Source organism: Schistocerca americana, chromosome 10 (genome assembly GCF_021461395.2).
Source record: "Schistocerca americana isolate TAMUIC-IGC-003095 chromosome 10, iqSchAmer2.1, whole genome shotgun sequence".
Lineage (NCBI taxonomy): Eukaryota > Metazoa > Arthropoda > Insecta > Orthoptera > Acrididae > Schistocerca > Schistocerca americana.
This window is the reverse complement of record NC_060128.1, coordinates 136,669,554-136,688,222: the sequence shown is the minus strand read 5'-3', so window position 1 is coordinate 136,688,222 and position 18,669 is coordinate 136,669,554. Positions and strand designations below refer to the sequence as shown.

Below are 18,669 nucleotides of genomic sequence, written 5' to 3'. Positions count from 1 at the left end.
GGGCGAGGAGTCTGTCAACACAGCAACCTGTCCGATGTCCTGCTTGCCGTCTGTCCGTACAACAGCTGTGAGTCCTGAAACGTTGGAACAAGTGGACACTGTCGTTCGAGGTGATCGATGAATACAAAAGATCTTGCCCTTGCCCATGGCAACACAAGCCCTCGCGCAAGTCTGTGCACCAACAGGAGCTCTCAAAACGTCCTCATCCATCCTGCAGCCCTGATCTCGCACCTTCCTACATCTGTCTGTTTGGCCCAATCAAGGACATACTCCGCGGCAAGCAGTACATGGATGATGGGGAAGTTATTGATGCAGGCTCCAGCAAAGTGGTATCATGCGTGCATTACAAGTGTAGTAATCACACCTGACAAACAAGAATTAACTGATGAAATTGTCAATAATGTCTTTCAGAAAATTATTAAGTGGTTCCTTGTAAACGGAATCTCACTGAATTTTGATAAGACACAGTACACACAGTTCCGTACAGCAAATGGTATGACGCCATTAATAAATATAGAGCTTAATCAGAAACAGATAGCTAAGGTAGAATATTCAAAATTTTTAGGTGTGTCCATTGATGAGAGATTAAATTGGAAGAAACACATTGATGATCTGCTGAAACGTTTGAGTTCAGCTACTTACGCAATAAGGGTCATTGCAAATTTTGGTGATAAACATCTTAGTAAATTAGCTTACTACGCCTATATTCACTCATTGCTTGCATATGGCATCATATTTTGAGGTAATTCATCAAAAAAATGGCTCTGAGCACTAAGGGACTTAACTTCTAGGGTCATTAGTTCCCTAGAACTTAGAAATACTTAAACCTAACTAACCTCAGGACAGCACACACATCCATGCCCGAGGCAGGATTCGAACCTGCGACCGTAGCGGTTGCAGGTAATTCATCACTGAGGAATAAAGTATTTATTGCACAAAAGCGTGTAATCAGAATAATAGCTGGAGTCTACCCAAGATCATCTTGCAGACATTTATTTAAGGATCTAGGGATATTCACAGTAGCTTCTCAGTATATATACTTTCTTATGAGATTTGTTATTAACAACCAAACCCAATTCAAAAGTAATAGCAGTATGCATAACTACAATACTAGGAGAAAGGATGATCTTCACTATTTAAGATTAAATATAACTTTGGCACAGAAAGGGGTGAATTATACTGCCACTAAAGTCTTTGGTCACTTACCAAATAGTATCAAAAGTCTCCCATAACCAACAAGTATTTAAGAAGAAATTAAAAGAATTTCTGAATGACAACTCCTTCTACTCCATTGAGGAATTTTTAGATATAAATTAAGAAAAAAAACCAAACAAAAAATTATTTAAAAAATTAAAAAACAAAAATTAAAAAGTTTTTATATTAACTTAAATATGTTGTTAAATTAACTTAATTATCTCATGTATTGGAAAATTTGATTCGTTCCACATCATTACGAAATATCGGATTTATGATCCACGGAACTAGTATTAATCTAATCTAACAAGTCGTCCTAGTAAGTTGGCGGAAGGCCGTCTCATTGAACGGAGATTATAGTGAAAAATAGGGGGGAATAATATGGTGCTTTCAGAAAAAATGTAAAAAATGTTTGTTCACGAGGAGGCGGTGTTGCGACAGCAAAGAGGAAACAATGATTTTTTTTCTCTTTTGTGGTTTCGCAAAACACAGTCTTCTATTGCAGTCCAGCGACAGTTTCGAAATGCCTATGGTCGAGAGCCGCCGGACATAGGAAAACCGCGAAACACTTGCATTACCACCAGTTTCTTTGAACAGCTGCAAAGTATATTCCACTATAGATTGTGCTATGCCAAAAGCTTGTTGCTGTTGTCCTACTAGAATAGCCTTCCTAGTGGAGAGCTACAATTACAGTATGGTTTTCAATTTCAGTCTTCTGCTGCCGTCTTGTAAGGAGGTAAAATTAAATTAACCTGGTCAGGCAGACACACTCACTGCTAGATGAACACAGTGTACTTTAAGCTAATGCGAACTGTTTGCCACATAGACTGCATAAGGCCTATTCGAATGGAGTCATCTAAGGTAAAGGCAATTTCAGTGTTGTTGCGGATACTCATCAGGGCCCTGTAGGTGAGCAACCAGTCAAACACACAACGCAGGCGCTTAGTCTTAAATTATAAGAACGGGACATGATAGAATATTGAAAACTAAATCCTTGTTCCAACCACAAATCCACAGTTATGGGGCCGGCCTTCGGTGGTCGAGCGGTTCTAGGTGCTTCAGTCCGGAAACGCGCGACTGCTACGGTCGCAGGTTCGAATCCTGCCTCGGCCATGGATGTGTGTGATGTCTTTAGGTTAGTTAGGTTTAAATAGTTCTAAGTTCTATGGGGCTGGTGACCTCAGATGTTCAGTCCCATAGTGCTCAGAGCCATTTTGAATTAAACCTTTACATCAGAAGAACATGCATTTCACCTCATTCAAGAGGAAAAGTAAATCGTGTATTAAGACGATTTACTCCTGATGATGGACCCACAAGTTCCGAAACGCATAATGTACTTAATAAACCACGACCATTTGTGACCGAAGGAGTTTTCTCACACTGAGGACCCAAAGAAACTGGTACACTTGCCTAATATCGTGTAGGGCCCCGCGCGAGTACGCAGAATTGTCGCAACACGACATGACATGGACTCTACTAATGTCTGAAGTAGTCCTGGAGGGAATTGAAAACATGAATCCTGAATGGCTGTCCATAAATCAGTAAGAGTACGAGAAGGTGGAGATCTCTTCTCTACAGCACGTTGCGAAGCATCCCAGATATGCTCAACAATCTTCATGTCAGGGGAGTTTGGTGGCCAGCGATTGTGTTTAAACTCAGAAGAGTTTTCCTGGAGCCACTCTATAGCAATTCTGGATGTGTGGGGTGTCGCATTGTCCTGCTGGAATTGGCCAAGTACGTCGGAATGTAAGGACATGAATGGATGCAGGTGATGAGTCACGATGTTTACGTATGTGTCACCTGTCAGATCGGGGGTGTCATATCACTCTAACTGCACACGCCCCCCACAATTATAGAGCCTTCACCAGCTTGAACAGTCCCCTGTTGACATGCAGGGTTCATGGATTCATGAGGTTGTCTCCATACCCGCACACGTCCATCCGCTAGATGCAATCTGAAACGAGATTCGTCCGATCAAGCTACATGTTGACAGTCATCATCAGTCTGATGTCTGTGTTGACGGACCGAGGCGAGACGTAAAGCCTTGTGTCGTGTAGTCATCAAGGGTGCACGAGTGGGCCTTTGGCTCCGAAAGCCCAGAACGATGATGTTTCGTTGAATGGTTCGCACACTGACACTTGTTGATGGCTCAGCATTGAAATCTACAGAAATTTGCGGAAGGGTTGCAGTTCTGTCACGTCAAACGATTCTCTTCAGTCGTCATTGGTCCCGTTGTTGCAGGATCTTTTTCTGGCGGCAGTGATGTTTGAGATTCTATGTTTTACCTGGTTCCTGATATTCACCGTACACCCGTGAAATGGTCGTATGGGAATATCCCCACTTCATCGCTACCTCGGAGGTGCTTTGTCTCAACACCCAGTCAAACTCACTCACAACTGAATACCTGCCATTGTAGCAACAGTAACTGACCTAACAGATGCATCAGACACTTGTCTTATATACCAGGTGTACTGGTATAAAACGAGCGTATTTTTGTGAAAATGAAACACTAATTTTGAATTGAAAAGTAAAAACATTTCATTCAAAGTACTGACCATTGCTTTCTGTATATTTTGACCACCTTTCTGGCAATTTGTGGACACCACGCCAATAGAAATGTTCGTCTTTTGAAGCAAACGAATCAGACACTCAATTTTCGACTTCTTCGTAGGAATCGAAATGTTCCTCAGCCAATGCGTGTTCCATTGATGAAAACAAATGGTAGTTGGAAGGGGACAAGTTTCGTGAATACGGCGGGTGGCGTAGCAGCTCCCAGCCAAGTGTTTTGATGGTATCCTGAACCAGTTTTGCTTTGTGTGCAGGTGCATTGTGGTGTAAACAAATTACGTTGCCATGTCTTCTGGCCCATTATGGTCTTTTTTCAATCAATGCGTAGTTCAAACTGATCATTTGTTGTCTGTAGCGATTAGTATTCACAGGTTCACCGGGTTTTAGAAGCTCATGATACACCACACCTTAATGATCCCACCAAACACAGAGCATTGTCTTCTTGCCGAATCGATCTGGTTTTGCAGTCGATGTTGATGGTTGTCCCGGATTAACCCATGATTTTTCCCGTTTAGGATTCTTAAAATAAATCCATTTTTCATCGCCAGTAACAATTCGATGAAAAATTGATTTTCTTTCATGTCTTTGAAGCAAAATTTGACAAATGGTTTTTCGGTTTTCCATCTGTCTTTCATTCAATTCATGTGGCACCCATTTTCCACATTTTGGATGTTTCCCATAGCTTTCAAACGGTCAGAAAGTATTTGTTGTGCAACATTCAGCATTGCTGCCATTTGCTTCTGACTCAAAGTATCATCTTCATCCAATATTGCTTGCAATGCGGCGTCTTCGACCTTTTTTGGTGGTCTTCCACGTTCTTCATTTCTTACATCAAAATCATTATTTCTGAACCGTTGAAACCATCTTTTACATGTTGCTTCTGATAGAGCATGATCACCATAGGCCTCGACAAGCAGTCGATGCGACTCTGCAACACTTTTTTTTTTCAAATGAAAACAAAAAATAATGCTTTCCGCTAATCTTCACTTTCTGGTACAAAATTCGGCATTGTTAACACGATGAAAACATATGATGATGTTTGTGGTAAGACACTGGACTCGCATTCGGGAGGACGACGGTTCAATCCCGCGTCCGGCCATCCTGATTTAGGTTTTCCGTGAGTTCCCTAAATCGCTCCAGGCAAATGCCGGGATGGTTCCTTTGAAAGGGCACGTCCGACTTCCTTCCCCATCCTTCCCTAATCCGATGGGACCGATGATCTCGCTGTCTGGTCTCCTTCCCCAAAACAAACAAACAAACAACAACAGCAACAACAACAACATATGATGATGTTTGTTCCATGACTTGATGTATACTAAATATCTTTGACAGATGTCATACCAACCAAACAATATATATATATATATATATATATATATATATATATATATATATATATATAGGCTCGTTCACAACAAATGTTCCCTATCGACACATTTATATCTTAACGCTCATTTCATACCGGTACACCTGGTAGGCGTTGCCGACTGGAGCGCCGTATTCCGCCTTTTTACATATCTCTGTACTTGAATACGCATGCCTAAGCGAGTTTCTTTGGCGCTTCAGTGTAGTTCACACTTCTAGTGCAATGAAAAAAGTCACGTTTGCAGCTGGAAAATATGGATGAAATTAAATGGACAACAATTATGTAGTCGATACAGGTCTCCTGAGAGTCAGTAGGTGACAGTAGCCCTGTTGCAGCTCGAGGTACCGGGACACTCATTCCGCAATAGGTCGTGCCTGCGCCCCCAACACTTTGGCCGCTTTGCACGGACACTTCAAAGCCTCCACGGGCATCTCGGAATGTCTTTCAAACGCGGAAGATTTCTACTGAATGGAGGGAGTCCCAGACAAAGGGTCGGCAGGAAGAGTCCGCGTCCATGCGCTCGCCTCGTTCGGGCAACCGCCGAACATGGCTCGGGGAGATTTATGGTTAGCAGAGTACCTGCCTGAGCCGGCTTCCCGCCACAGGCCGCTGTTGCGCCCGCGGCCGACGCCCCCCGCTGGACACACCGCAACGCGGAGGGCCCTTCCAGGCCTGGAGTCCAGCCGGGGGTTCTCCAGCGCATTGTGCCGCTGGACGGCGGGCGACCATTGTCCCGGCTGTGCCGCGTGTCACGGGAGGCCGGAGCGTGCACAAAACCAGCCACTGCACCGCCTGGGGACAGACACACTTTCTCCTCTGCTCTCCAGGCCTTCCCGCTGGACTTCGCGCGGCCCCTGGAGTCAACTGGACACTCACAGGCGGAACGCTTCGACTTGTTGCGGACGTCTTACGCGAAGACATACAGTTCTCAAGGTCATCGAGAAAGCGAAATACTCTCAAAGGAGAATGTACATTACTGGCCATTAAAATTGCTACGCCACGAAGATGACGTGCTACAGACGCGAAATTTAACCGATAGGAAGAAGAACTTTTTCGATGTCCTCCGTCAGTCCTACCTGATAAGGATCCCACATCGCGCAGCAGTGTTCTAAAAGAGGACGGAGAAGCGTAGTGTACGCAGTCTCCTTAGTATGTCTGTTACATTTTCTAAGTATCCTGCCAATAAAACGCAGCCTTTGGTTAGCCTTCCCCACAGCATTTTCTGTGTGTTCTTTCCAGTTTAAGTTGTTCGTAATTTTAATACCTAGGTATTTAGTTGAATTTACGGCTTTTAGATCAGATTGATTTATCGTGTAACCGAAGTTTAATGAGTTCCTTTTAGCACTAATGTGGATGAGCTCACACTTTTCGTTATTTAGGGTCAACTGCCACTTCTCGCACCATTCAGATGTGGATACTCTGCAAATCGCACTTAAGTTCCTTACAGAAGGTTCATGGAACCACCTTCACACTGAATCTCTACTATTCCAATCTCGAACAGTGGGCGAAAAAAAAACGAACACCTGTATCTTCCTGTGCGAGCTCTGATTTCCCTTATTTTAGTATGATGCTCATTTCTTATTATATGGGTCGGCGCCAACAAAATATTTTCACATTGGGAGGAGAACGTTAGTGATAGAAATTTCGTGAGAAGATTAATGACGTCCACTCCAAATCCTGTATCATGTCCGTGACAAAATGGCTCTGAGCACTATGGGACTCAACTGCTGTGGTTATTAGTCCCCTAGAACTTAGAACTACTTAAACCTAACTAACCTAAGGACATCACACACATCCATGCCCGAGGCAGGATTCGAACTTGCGACCGTAGCAGTCGCACGGTTCCGGACTGCGCGCCTAGAACCGCGAGACCACCGCGGCCGGCATGTCCGTGACACTCTCTACCCTACTTCTCGATAGTCCAAAACGTGCTGCTTTATTTAAAAATTCTCGATGTACTCGTTAAACCTATCTAGTAAGGATCCCACACCGCGCAGCAGTATTCTAAAAGAGTACGGACAAGCGTAATTTAGGCAGTCTCGTTAGTAAATCTGCTGCATCTTCTAAGCGTTCTGCCAATAAATCGCAGTCGTCTATCCGAAACGGGTCACTTAAGTTTCTAGTATTACATCTAGTCTTACAGTTTTGCACACAGAACGCGAGAGAAACGTTCTGAACATCCTGAAAAGAGCTGGAAACAGTGCGTTTAGAAAATTTCAAACCAACACAAAATTCTCAAAATGAGTTAAGGCATAAAGCTGTTTTCACTAACTTTCATTATTTAAACTAAGAGTGTGGTTCATCGGAGCTCTCCCGCTTAGTGCCTTTACTAGGGTACTCTGCATTTCACAACGTTTTAAAAATGTTCTTAAAAACTAACGATTCTTAAGATTTTTTTAAAATTTTAAATATTATGTTTAGAAATGTCGCGCAAGTTCCAAGTTTCCATCCCTATATCTCTGAGCTATTGACTTGACAACTGCAATTTTTATTAACATACTTATTTTTGTATGTACAATTCCCAGCAGTTTCCATAAATTTTATCGGATGTTATACACGCTTCAACGCATGTGCCGCTTCCGTCGATGCCATTGTTTTGATATCCAGTTATTCTGTGTATGGCAGTCGAACGATTCCGTCCCGGCGTGGCTTTAGCTGAGACTACGTTTATACTATGTCTTCCCTTGCCCCCTTCTCCCCCCTTTGCCGTGCGTTTTATAGTCTTTTGCCTCATCCCATTTGTTCAAAGGATCCAGTTTCAAAAAAATGGTTCAAATGGCTGTGAGCACTATGGGACTTAACATCTGTGGTCATCAGTCCCCTAGAACTTAGAACTACTTAAACCGAACTAACCTAAGGACATCACACACATCCATGCCCGAGGCAGGATTCGAACCTGCGACCGTAGTAGTCGCGCGGTTCCGGAGGATCCAGTTTCACTTCGCGTTTTATATCCCACGACTATCGTTTTTCTTGAACTTCCCCAAACTTTTCTTTAAAGTTTGCGATCGGACTGCAAAAGTGGCTTGGCCACTTAATGTAAGTATTCAGCCTTCGAAAGACTTTTTATCACTATCATATGGTCTTTGCATAATACTGTTTACGGTCTTTTGCACCTGATGATGTAATTTAAAATTGCGAAAGCGGTCGTGCCTTTAATAAAGAATTTACTACAGCTGCACCAGTGTTCATTCAGGATGCAAAAGTTTGCCTTTGGATGCCCGTCCAATGAACAGTTACGTAAAATCAATGTTTGTTCACTAGACGATGGACCGAGACAGGTACAGTCTTCCGAATATTCAGGTCGTGTACTAATCGAGTGCCTCCGAAGTACAAGAGATAATATTTTTTGCCACGTGTTCACAGAGAAACAGCTCTCGTAAGTGAGGATATAATTATTGCAGTACCAGTTACGAGCTGTGGAATCGCCTGTTTAGCAGAAGTAAGCTTGGAGGGGGAGGGAGGGGGAGAGAGAGAGAGAGAGAGAGAGAGAGAGAGAGAGAGAGAGAGAGAGAGAGAGAGAGAGAGAGAAATATGTAGCGTAGTGCAGTAGGAGTAGAGACTAAACAGTATTGCTGATAGGTTATCTATGCGGAACCGGTTGCAGCGGGAAAACAGAAAAATAAATCCTTTCTGACGTCATGTCTGCTCGGGCTGCAATTTTATTCGTATTTGTTGGAGACACGTAAGCACAGAGACCGGTACCCATCAACCCAGTGTACGTACGTGAGAAGGCGTTCATTCGAAAGATGTTGAATTAGCACTGCGGAGGCCCTGTTAAATGATTTATACACCTACAAAATGCTTTCGACAGTGTAGACTGGTGCGAGATTAAGTCATGAAAAAAACAGTTACACACTATGCGTAACATGTTGAAAATTATGTGGGTAGAGCGAATATCTTATGATGAGGTAGTCAGTCAAATTGGGGGAGGAGGAGGCATAAATCCCTCGGAATGGGTGTGTGTGTTGTCCATAGCGTAAGTTAGTTTAAGCTAGGTTACGTAGTGTGTAGGCTTGGGGCCGATGACCTCAGCAGTTTGGCCCCTTAAGACCTTACCACAAATTTCCAAATTTTTCTACTTATCTCGAAGCTCTTCGGAATACGAATACTAAAAATTCGTCTCCACTCGCTTGAGAACACAGGTATTGCCAGCAGCCCTACAACGAGAAGAGAGGAGGGAGAACACTGAATAATTCCCAAGGTCCTTGGCGGCGTTTATGTAGAAACTTCTCTTCCTGCTCCTCGACATGAGTCATTACACTGTAGTGCAGAGTGAGTGTAATTATCCTTCGTATAGTGCGGTTGTATATGCACACTTGGGAGAGAAACGTTCACTAGATTATTTTTCTGCAGCAATAGAGCTAACTGTAATAAGTGTGTGGTAAGTCCCTATCATGTGATGACCTTAGAAAATGATTCGTCCGTGAACGAGTTAAATGGCTGTGGTTACTTTCATTGCACCGACCTCGTGAAGTTCGCATCGCTTCGCTTTGATGGCGGAATACAAAGTAAAAGGGTTATTGCACATCCTGAATCATAATGAAATACAGCTAGAACAATTCGTGATGGGCACTGCCCAGTAAATTACAAAATTGTAGCGGAAAAAAAAGCATAAAGAACATTGCATGTCCTCACGTTTTGCAGACCACTGAATGTAATAGACGCGCATATGTTCCCAACCTCATGTTTATAAGGATGTAACAGCTATCATTCGCGGATTTACGGGTTACGTTCATAGGCGCAGCGTATTGGACTGCAGCCAATGAACAGTTATTTGTTCTGCTTACAAGATCCAAATGGAGGCCTAATCTAGCATCTTCTTCCAACACAGACGTCTTCATGACAATTGCTCTATCACAAGCGGCATTTCGTATGGAGAGACGTAATGTGTACAACGCAGTCCCAGTTGAAGGTTGCCTATCTTAAAGCCTTTCAAGGGGCAAGAAAAATTTTAATTCTAAGTTTTTCACATAATAATTTACCGAATTTAAAAATTTAAAATGCTGTCATAATCTACTCCTTACTACGTATAATCTTACGCTAAGCATTTTATACGGTAAGTACAGTACTGAAATTAGGAGCCGTGGACATGTCTTAAACTCGTAGCACAAAAATTACCCACACTAGATTGATTCAGCATCTGAGAATCAGAGCACTAACAACTCCCAAAAATTCTTTAAGCAAGGTTCCAAACCTTTTCTAAATATTTCTCGCCAACACGCCTCACAAAATAATAAAAGGAAAAATGTTTATCGCTTACTCTATTTCCACAGTTCGTGTAGTAAAACTTGAGAATCAGACATGACGTTCTAGTTTATTACTCCTTTATTTCTAACTGGTTGGTTTGTGGGTTGCTCAACTGCGCGGTCATCAGCTCACGAACAAAGTTTACACTGTGCAATTTTTACACAATCCAGTCTAGCCACTCTCACGAATGATGATGATAATGGTTCAAACAGCTCTGAGCACTATGGGACTTAACTGCTGAGGTCATCAATCCCGTCGAACTTAGACCTACTTAAACCTAACTAACCTAAGGCCATCACACACATCCATGCCCGAGGCAGGATTCGAACCCGCGACCGTAGCGGTCGCGCGGTTCCAGACTGTAGCACCTAGAACCGTTCGGTCACCCCGGCCGGCCGATGATGATGATGATGATGATGATGATGATGATGATGATGGTGGTGGTGGTGATGATGATGATAACAACACAAACGAAATGTCATCTGGCCTGTGTCCGAGCAATCGTTTACCGCACGTTAACGCAATAGAGCAATAAAAATATTGATAAGAGGGGGGGGGGGGGGGGAGTGGTCTGGGGGCAGATGAAAAAGACATATGAAGGGAGCTTTCTTTTTCTAACCGCCATGTTTTTCGCACAACAGTTCTGGTTTGCGATCTCCCAAGTCCAGGACTTTTACAGCTGCATTGTAGTCTTCTGCTGTTTTATGTAATGGCAATTTCCCTGTCTTTCTTTGCTCACCCCCTCCTACCGCTGCTACACACACACACACACACACACACACACACACACACACAGCGTGAGAGACGCAGACACTTGCATGAAGTCTCTATTTGATTGCTCTTACAGTTAAGCTAAGACACGACACTCATTTGTCCTTGTAACATGCACCCTTAAACGAATTAACTACAGAGCGAAAGCCAAGGACGGAAAAACGACACTGTGCGTAAAAAAGAGGGGCGAGGTGGACGTGAGACGCGATCTGGCGGCGAGCGGGGGACAGGCAGTACCAGGCTGGAGGAGGAATTTAGAAAAATTGAGGACACAGCGGAAATGGAGGAACTGGATGCAAAAAAGTAGGAGGAGGAACAAATTGGGAAAAGTCGCAAAACAGGGAGCGTCAGTCAGACGTATGCGCGGGGAGACTGATAACTCCAGCCCGGGAGGTCCACAATGAAGACGGATTTCCGGCCAAAGATCAGCCAACCATTCGAGTTACAAATTGACTCGAATTAGGGCCGATACAAATGGTCCGAGCAGGGGCAGGACCCACACACTGTGGGCGCGGGAGGAGAGGGGATTAGGGGAGGGGAGATGCGGCGTCTGTGCTACGGAGACGACACTCGTCGGCGTTGCTCTCAAACTGCCAGACTACTGTTCAATAGGTCAGCAGTTCGATCTCCGGTCAGTCTTAAGATCTTTCCCACTAATCAATTCTTTTCTCTCTGGCAATGTTTCATGGTTCAGAGTCCACATTAAAATGCAAGGCACGATATACTCTAAAACTAAACTCCGAAGGGGCCTTGGACGTCCCAATGGTACCGACCGGCCGCCGTGTCATCCTCAGCCCACAGCCGTTTGGATGCGGATATGGAGGGGCATGTGGTCAGCACATCGCCCTCCCGACCGTATATCAGTTTACGAGACTGGAGCCGCTACTTCTCAATCAAGAACCTCCTTAGTTTGCCTCACAAGGGCTGAGTGCACCACCCTTGCCAACAGCGCTCGGCAGACTGGATGGTCACCCATCCAAGTGCTACCCCAGCCCGGCAGTGCTTAACTTCGGTGATCTGACGTGAACCGGTGTTAGCACTGCGGCAAAGCCGTTAGCACAGTATACACTACCTGACAAAAAAAGGTTAGGCATCTACAACACATCGTCTGATGTCGACGTAGCTTCGTTCACGTATACATCCTCGGAGGTTATGTAAATGATTATAGAGTTGCAATTCTCTGTGACAGGAATAGCCAATAGGGTGCGTTAGTCTTGTCCGTGTTCAGTGTTGTTACAAGGCGTGGTACGTTATCAAAAGGGCTTTAATAGAAGCAGCTGTTGAGTGATCGCTGAAGAACACAGAGATACCACGTGCTAGTATGAGAAAGCATTATCAGCATCTGACACCGTTTGAAATGGGCCTTATTTCCGGTCTCCATTTGGCCGACTGGGACATTCGGATGTATATATGTGTTGACTCCAGTTTTGAATATTGAAATTAATTCAACCATAATGGGAGTAAATGTACTAGCGACGAATGAATATTTGCGCCGGACCGGGACTCGAAGCCGGTGGCCTTACCATTTGGCTATCCGTACACGACTCCCGGCTACACCCAAACTTCCACATGTCACGTACCTGTCTATTTCTTCTCAGACGGGCCTGTGACGAAAATGAAAACGATAATCTGCGACTTCTCATTGTCTTGGTTCTAATACCCACACGAGAATCACAAGGTGTGCAAGTGCGGGTAAATGAATTAATAATCTATGAGAAGAAATAGATAGGTGCGTGACTTATCGAAGTTGGGTCGGTCCGGGGAGCGTGCTCGGATAGCCTGTGGTAAGGTGACCGCTTGCAGTAAGCGGGAAATCCAGGTTCAATTCCCGGTCCGGCACAACTTTTGATATAGCTCTTTAGGTAGTATCTTTACAGCTATTACAGTTCTATTTCAGCATTCTCATGTGACAGTGGTCCATTGTTGGATTTCATGGAAGCGGGACGACAGGGATAGTCGTCATCAGGGTATAGTCGACAATGTCTGGCCACCACAAGAGTCGATCGCCAAATTGTGCACCAAGCATATCGTAAGGCTTCTCATCTGCATCTGTGTCAAAGAACGGGTAACGGGCTCTCGCGCCATGGGGCCCAGACTAGCAGCGGGGTAACCCGGGAAACACCGTACCAACCGCAAGCTGCCGTGAGCAGCACGAGACACAGCTGCGTTTGGAGTGGTACCGTAACTGGAAAGTATACACTGACGATGACTGACGTCGCATTACGTTCAGCAATGAATCGTGGTTCTGCACTACATGTTTCGAAGAGGACAGCGTTACGATGTCGGGAGCCAAAGAGTATGACAGGGCACGACTGATGGTGATTGAGGAAGCTCTGATGACAACGATTCGTCACAGATATGCTGCTTTCTCACGTGTAACCTCTTGCGGGACAGTGTCGTGGTGCCAATTTCCAACACGACAATGCTCATCCCCACAACAAGTGTTTCTATGAACTGTGTGATGTTCAGTTACTCCCGCGGTCAGAAAGATCCCAAATTCTGTCCCCGATAGATGTGTAGGACGAGCTTGGAAAATGTTCAAATGTGTGTGAAGTCTTACGGGACTTAACTGCTAAGGCCATCAGTCCCTAAGCTTACACACTACTTAACCTAAATTATCCTAACGACAAACACACACACCCATGCGCGAGGGAGGACTCAACCTCCGCCGGGATCAACCGCACAGTCCATGACTGCAGCGCCCTCGACTGCTCGGCTAATCCCGTGCAGCGACGAGCTTGGACATTAAATCTGGCCGAGTGCGGGTATCCGCGTATGAAAAATCATTTACAACAGTTGTAAGCTGGCTTGCCTCAAGGGGAAGGAATCAATGTGTTTATGATTTCCTTTACAACCGAATCAGAGTATACAGGGTGAGTCACCTAACGTTACCGCTGGATGTATTTCGTAAACCACATCAAATACTGACGAACCGATTCCACAGACCGAACGTGAGGAGAGGGGCTAGTGTAATTGTTTATAATACAAACCATACAAAAATGCACGGAAGTATGTTTTTTAACACAAACCTACGTTTTTGTAAATGGAACCACGTTAGTTTTGTTAGAACATCTGAACATATAAACAAATATTTAATCAGTGCCGTTTGTTGCATTGTAAAATGTTAATTACATCCGGAGATATTGTAACCCAAAGTTGACGCTTGAGTACCACTCCTCCGCTGTTCGATCGTGTGCATCGGAGAGCACCGAATTACGTAGGGATCCAAAGGGAACGGTGATGGACCTTAGGTACAGAAGAGACTGGAACAGCGCATTACGTCCGCATGCTAACACCTTTTTATTGGTCTTTTTCACTGACGCACATGTACATTACCATGAGGGGTGAGCTACACGTACACACGTGGTTTCCGTTTTCAATTACGGAGTGGAATAGAGTGTGTCCCGACATGTCAGGCCAATAGATGTTCAATGTGGTGGCCATCATTTGCTGCACACAACTGCAATCTCTGGTGTAATGAATGTCGTACACGCCGCAGTACATCTGGTGTAATGTCGCCGCAGGCTGCCACAGTACGTCGTTTCATATCCTCTGGGCTTGTAGGCACATCACGGTACACATTCTCCTTTAACGTACCCCACAGAAAGAAGTCCAGAGGTGTAAGATCAGGAAAACGGGCTGGCCAGTTTATGCGTCCTCCACGTACTATGAAACGCCCGTCGAACATCCTGTCAGGGATCAGCCTAGTGTTAATTGCGGAATGTGCACGTGCACCATCATGCTGATACCAAATACGTCGACGCGTTTCCAATGGGACATTTTCGAGCAACGTTGGCAGATCATTCTGTAGAAACGCGATGTATGTTGCAGTGCTCTCCGATACACACGATCGAACAGCGGAGGAGTGGTACTCAAGCGTCAACTTTAGGTTACAATATCTCCGGATGTAATTAACATTTTACAATGCAACAAACGGCACTGATTACGTATTCGTTTATATGTTCAGCTGTGCTAACAAAACTAACGTGGTTCCATTTAAAAAAAACGTAGGTTTGTGTTAAAAAACATACTTCCGTGCATTTTTGTATGGTTTGTATTAAACAATTACACTAGCCCCTCTCCTCACGTTCGGTCTGTGGAATCGGTTCGTCAGTATTTGATGTGGTTTACGAAATATATCCAGCGGTAACGTTAGGTGACTCATCCTGTATATTATGGAGGGGGGAGGAGTGGGAAGGCTGCAGGGTCACATTGATATTTTGGTCTCATACTGGCAAGTTATTTGTAAATTTGGCTCGATTTTGTAATCGCTGCAGCAACATCACATGCCCACTCAACCTGTGAAGTTCCGTTACGTTTCCTCCTCCCCCCCCCCTCCCCCACCCCCCAACAGTTCTTCACCTTTTTGTCGGGCAGTGTAACGTGACTAGCCACCTCAGTCCGGAGGTCGGAGAAACGGAAAGACATAGGGTTACGACCCCCGTATGTAGGATATTAATACAATGAGGCGACAAAAGTCATGCAATACGTCCTAATTTCATGTCGGACTTACTTTTGCAGCAACTCTACTTTGTATGGACTCAACAAGTCTCTAGAAGACCACTGCAGGAATATTGAGCCATGCTGCCTCAGAATCCGTCCATAACTGCGAAAGTGTTGCCATGAAGGATTTTGTGCATGAACTGAGCTCTCGAATCTGTCCCATAAATATTCCATAAGATTAATGTCCGGCGATCAGTTGATTCTCTCGAACTGTCAAGAACGTTCTTCAGATCAATCGTGAACAACTGTGCCCCGGTGACATGGCGCATTGCCACCCATAAAAATTTCATCATTGGTTGCATACGGGAAGTCCGTGAATGACTGCAAATGGTCACAAAGTAGCCGGACATAACAATTTCCGAAATTAGAATTATATATTAATACCTTCAGCTGCTGACGGGGGGATATATATCGAAGAGGAGAGGTGAAAATGTGTGCCCCGACCGAGACTCAAACCCGGGATCTCCTGCTTACATGGCACACACACTATCCATCTGAGCCACCGAGGGCACAGAGGTTAGTGCGACTGCAAGGACTATCTCGCGCACGCCTCCCGCGAGACCCACTTTCTCACCTTGTATGTCCACATACTACATTCGTAGTGTCCCTACCCAACACACTCATTACTCGTGCAAGACATTCTTACTAAGTCCCATAAGCGTTCGGGTAATACGTGTGAATCCGCACAGAAGAGGAAGGTCATGGCCGGTATTGGCAGACCTATATACTTATATGGATATGGTGTCTGTTCTTTCGGACATGCCTCTACAACATATTTCAAGCGCATCAAAATCCGTGATCTACAGTATGGAGCGTCCCCTTGTAAGCCGGGTAGTGAACCTAGTTATTTAGGAACACTAGTAAAATGTTTGGGCCACCGGAGCGGTGACATGAATGCAAGAAGTGGCGTGCGGGGACCGCGAACGCAGAGCTCTACGTGACCCGGATAGGCGACCCGAGAAGCCGCGGAACGCCGGGTGTCGCAACTGCAGCCTGGCCGCCGACGTAAATAAGGCTGAATTAATCGGCGGCACTCCGCGAGTGCGGACGCTGCAGAATACAGCTCTCGACCAGTGGCGGAGTGGCGTCTGCATACTGAACGGCTAGGACAGCGCTGTCAGTCTGCCGGAGCTAAATAGTGCCGTGTGCCGAGCACTTTCTCCAAACACTTCTGAAATAGCAGGTGCTACTGACTGTAGTAGAGGGCAGCGGAGGCGCAGGCAACATAATCGTGTATACGAGATCACGGGAACCAATATCCATGGATATTATAAAAATGTTTCTATATTCCGAAATAATTGTCATAAAGGAGTCTGACTATTCTACCTAGCGATTGCGCCTTGTCCCACGGTTACACAGGGTCGGCCACGGTCAGCTGGATTTGGCATGTTAATTGTAAGGGTTGGCCGGATGCCTCCTGCCGCCACCCCGTACCCCCCAGAATGGACATAGTGTACCCCAGCTGTCTGCGTCTAGTGTAAATCGTGAAATAGTGTGAATGTGTTTCAAATGTCTGTGAGTCGTGTAACTGAGGCGGGACGTGGGGACCAGCCCAGTATTCACCTAGTAGGATGTGGAAAACCGCCTGAAAACCACATTCAGGCTGGGCGGCACACCGGCCGTCGTCATTAATCCGCCGGGCGGATTCGATACGGGGCCGGCGCTCCTACCCGTGTCCAAGAAACGGCGCGTTAGCGCTCTCGGCTATCCTGGCGGTCCCATAAAGGAGTCTGACTATAATATAAGTTAAATAATATATTTAAAAATCCGCCTCAGTTTCGAAAGTTTTCTGGTCTTTACCCAGGTTTCGGCTAGATTAATCTAGCCTCCTATGGAAGCATAAAATTACTATAACATGCCAGAGTAAGGCACAGTCAACATTAAAAATTAAAACTGGCATATTATAGTAATTTTATGCTTCTGAAGAAGCCTAGATTAATCTAGCCGAAACCTGGGTAAAGATCAGAAAATTTTCGCAACTGAGGTGGATTTTTCAATATATTAGTCTATTAGAGTTGCTGACGGGGCTGCAATATGCTAATAACTCTTATATAAGTTAAACGTTTATTTGACACTACAGTAGTGAAACCATAGTCATAGTACATAAAATTTTTCTTTAGAAAAGGGTCTACATTACCGGTTCCAACCAACTACGTCGTCATTTTCACATGTAGAACATCGGTTGGAGAATATATATCTCGAATTGTGACCATACATCTTTAACAATTACGAAAAATAATGAGACCATCCAGTTTCAATACAAACTTGGAGACTGCCATGTAAACTCCGATACACACTTTGTAGCACTGCATCAGGAATTTCAATACAGGCAGCAGTAATAACACGTCGCTTTGTGTGTTCGGATGTCCTGCGTATGTACTTGAAAATACCGCCTTTACGCTTTCCTCAGAGAAATAAAAGCTAAGTGTGGTCAAATCTCTGGACCTTCCGTCAAATCCAGTGATTTGTAAACAATCGGCGAAGACAAGCTAAATCACGTCGTCTCTTGACAATAGTCATGCTGATACCATACTTTCCTCCTCCTTCCTTTTTCTCGTCCTTCGATTCTTAAAGTCTGGTTTCTGCGCAAGGAAAGCTGCCCCTCACCCCCCTGTACTTCATCCCTGCTAGCTTCAAAATTTCAAAAAGCGTATTCCAATTAACACTGTCATAAGCGTTCTCTAAATTCAAATGTTGATGGCACTGAAATTCTGTTCGAGCCGCCATTGTTCTTGCACTCGGTATGTAAGCGATATTAATTCTTTTCTGTTGACCAAAAGTAACTTGATATTGCGGCGAACATCTCTTTTTATAACTCCGACTGACTGACGAGCGCCAATCATAAAACCGGAGAACATCAGACTCGGACAAGGACCCCAAACTCATCGTGTGTGTGTGTGTGTGTGTGTGTGTGTGTGTGTGTGTGTGTGTGTGGGCGCGTGTGTGCGTGCGCCTATTTTCGCGGCGTATCGGATCGACGTGTGTTTGCGGCCCATCGTCTGCTGCCAAACAATGGT

General features: G+C 44.8%; 1 protein-coding gene and 1 pseudogene across 1 annotated transcript in view; both read right to left on the bottom strand.

The window, feature by feature from the left end:
- LOC124552302 (homeotic protein Sex combs reduced-like) overlaps nt 1-18,669 on the bottom strand; it is a 337,334-nt gene that overhangs the window by 218,685 nt on the left and 99,980 nt on the right. The window lies entirely within an intron of this gene.
- On the bottom strand, nt 12,090-12,207 carry LOC124552774 (annotated as a pseudogene).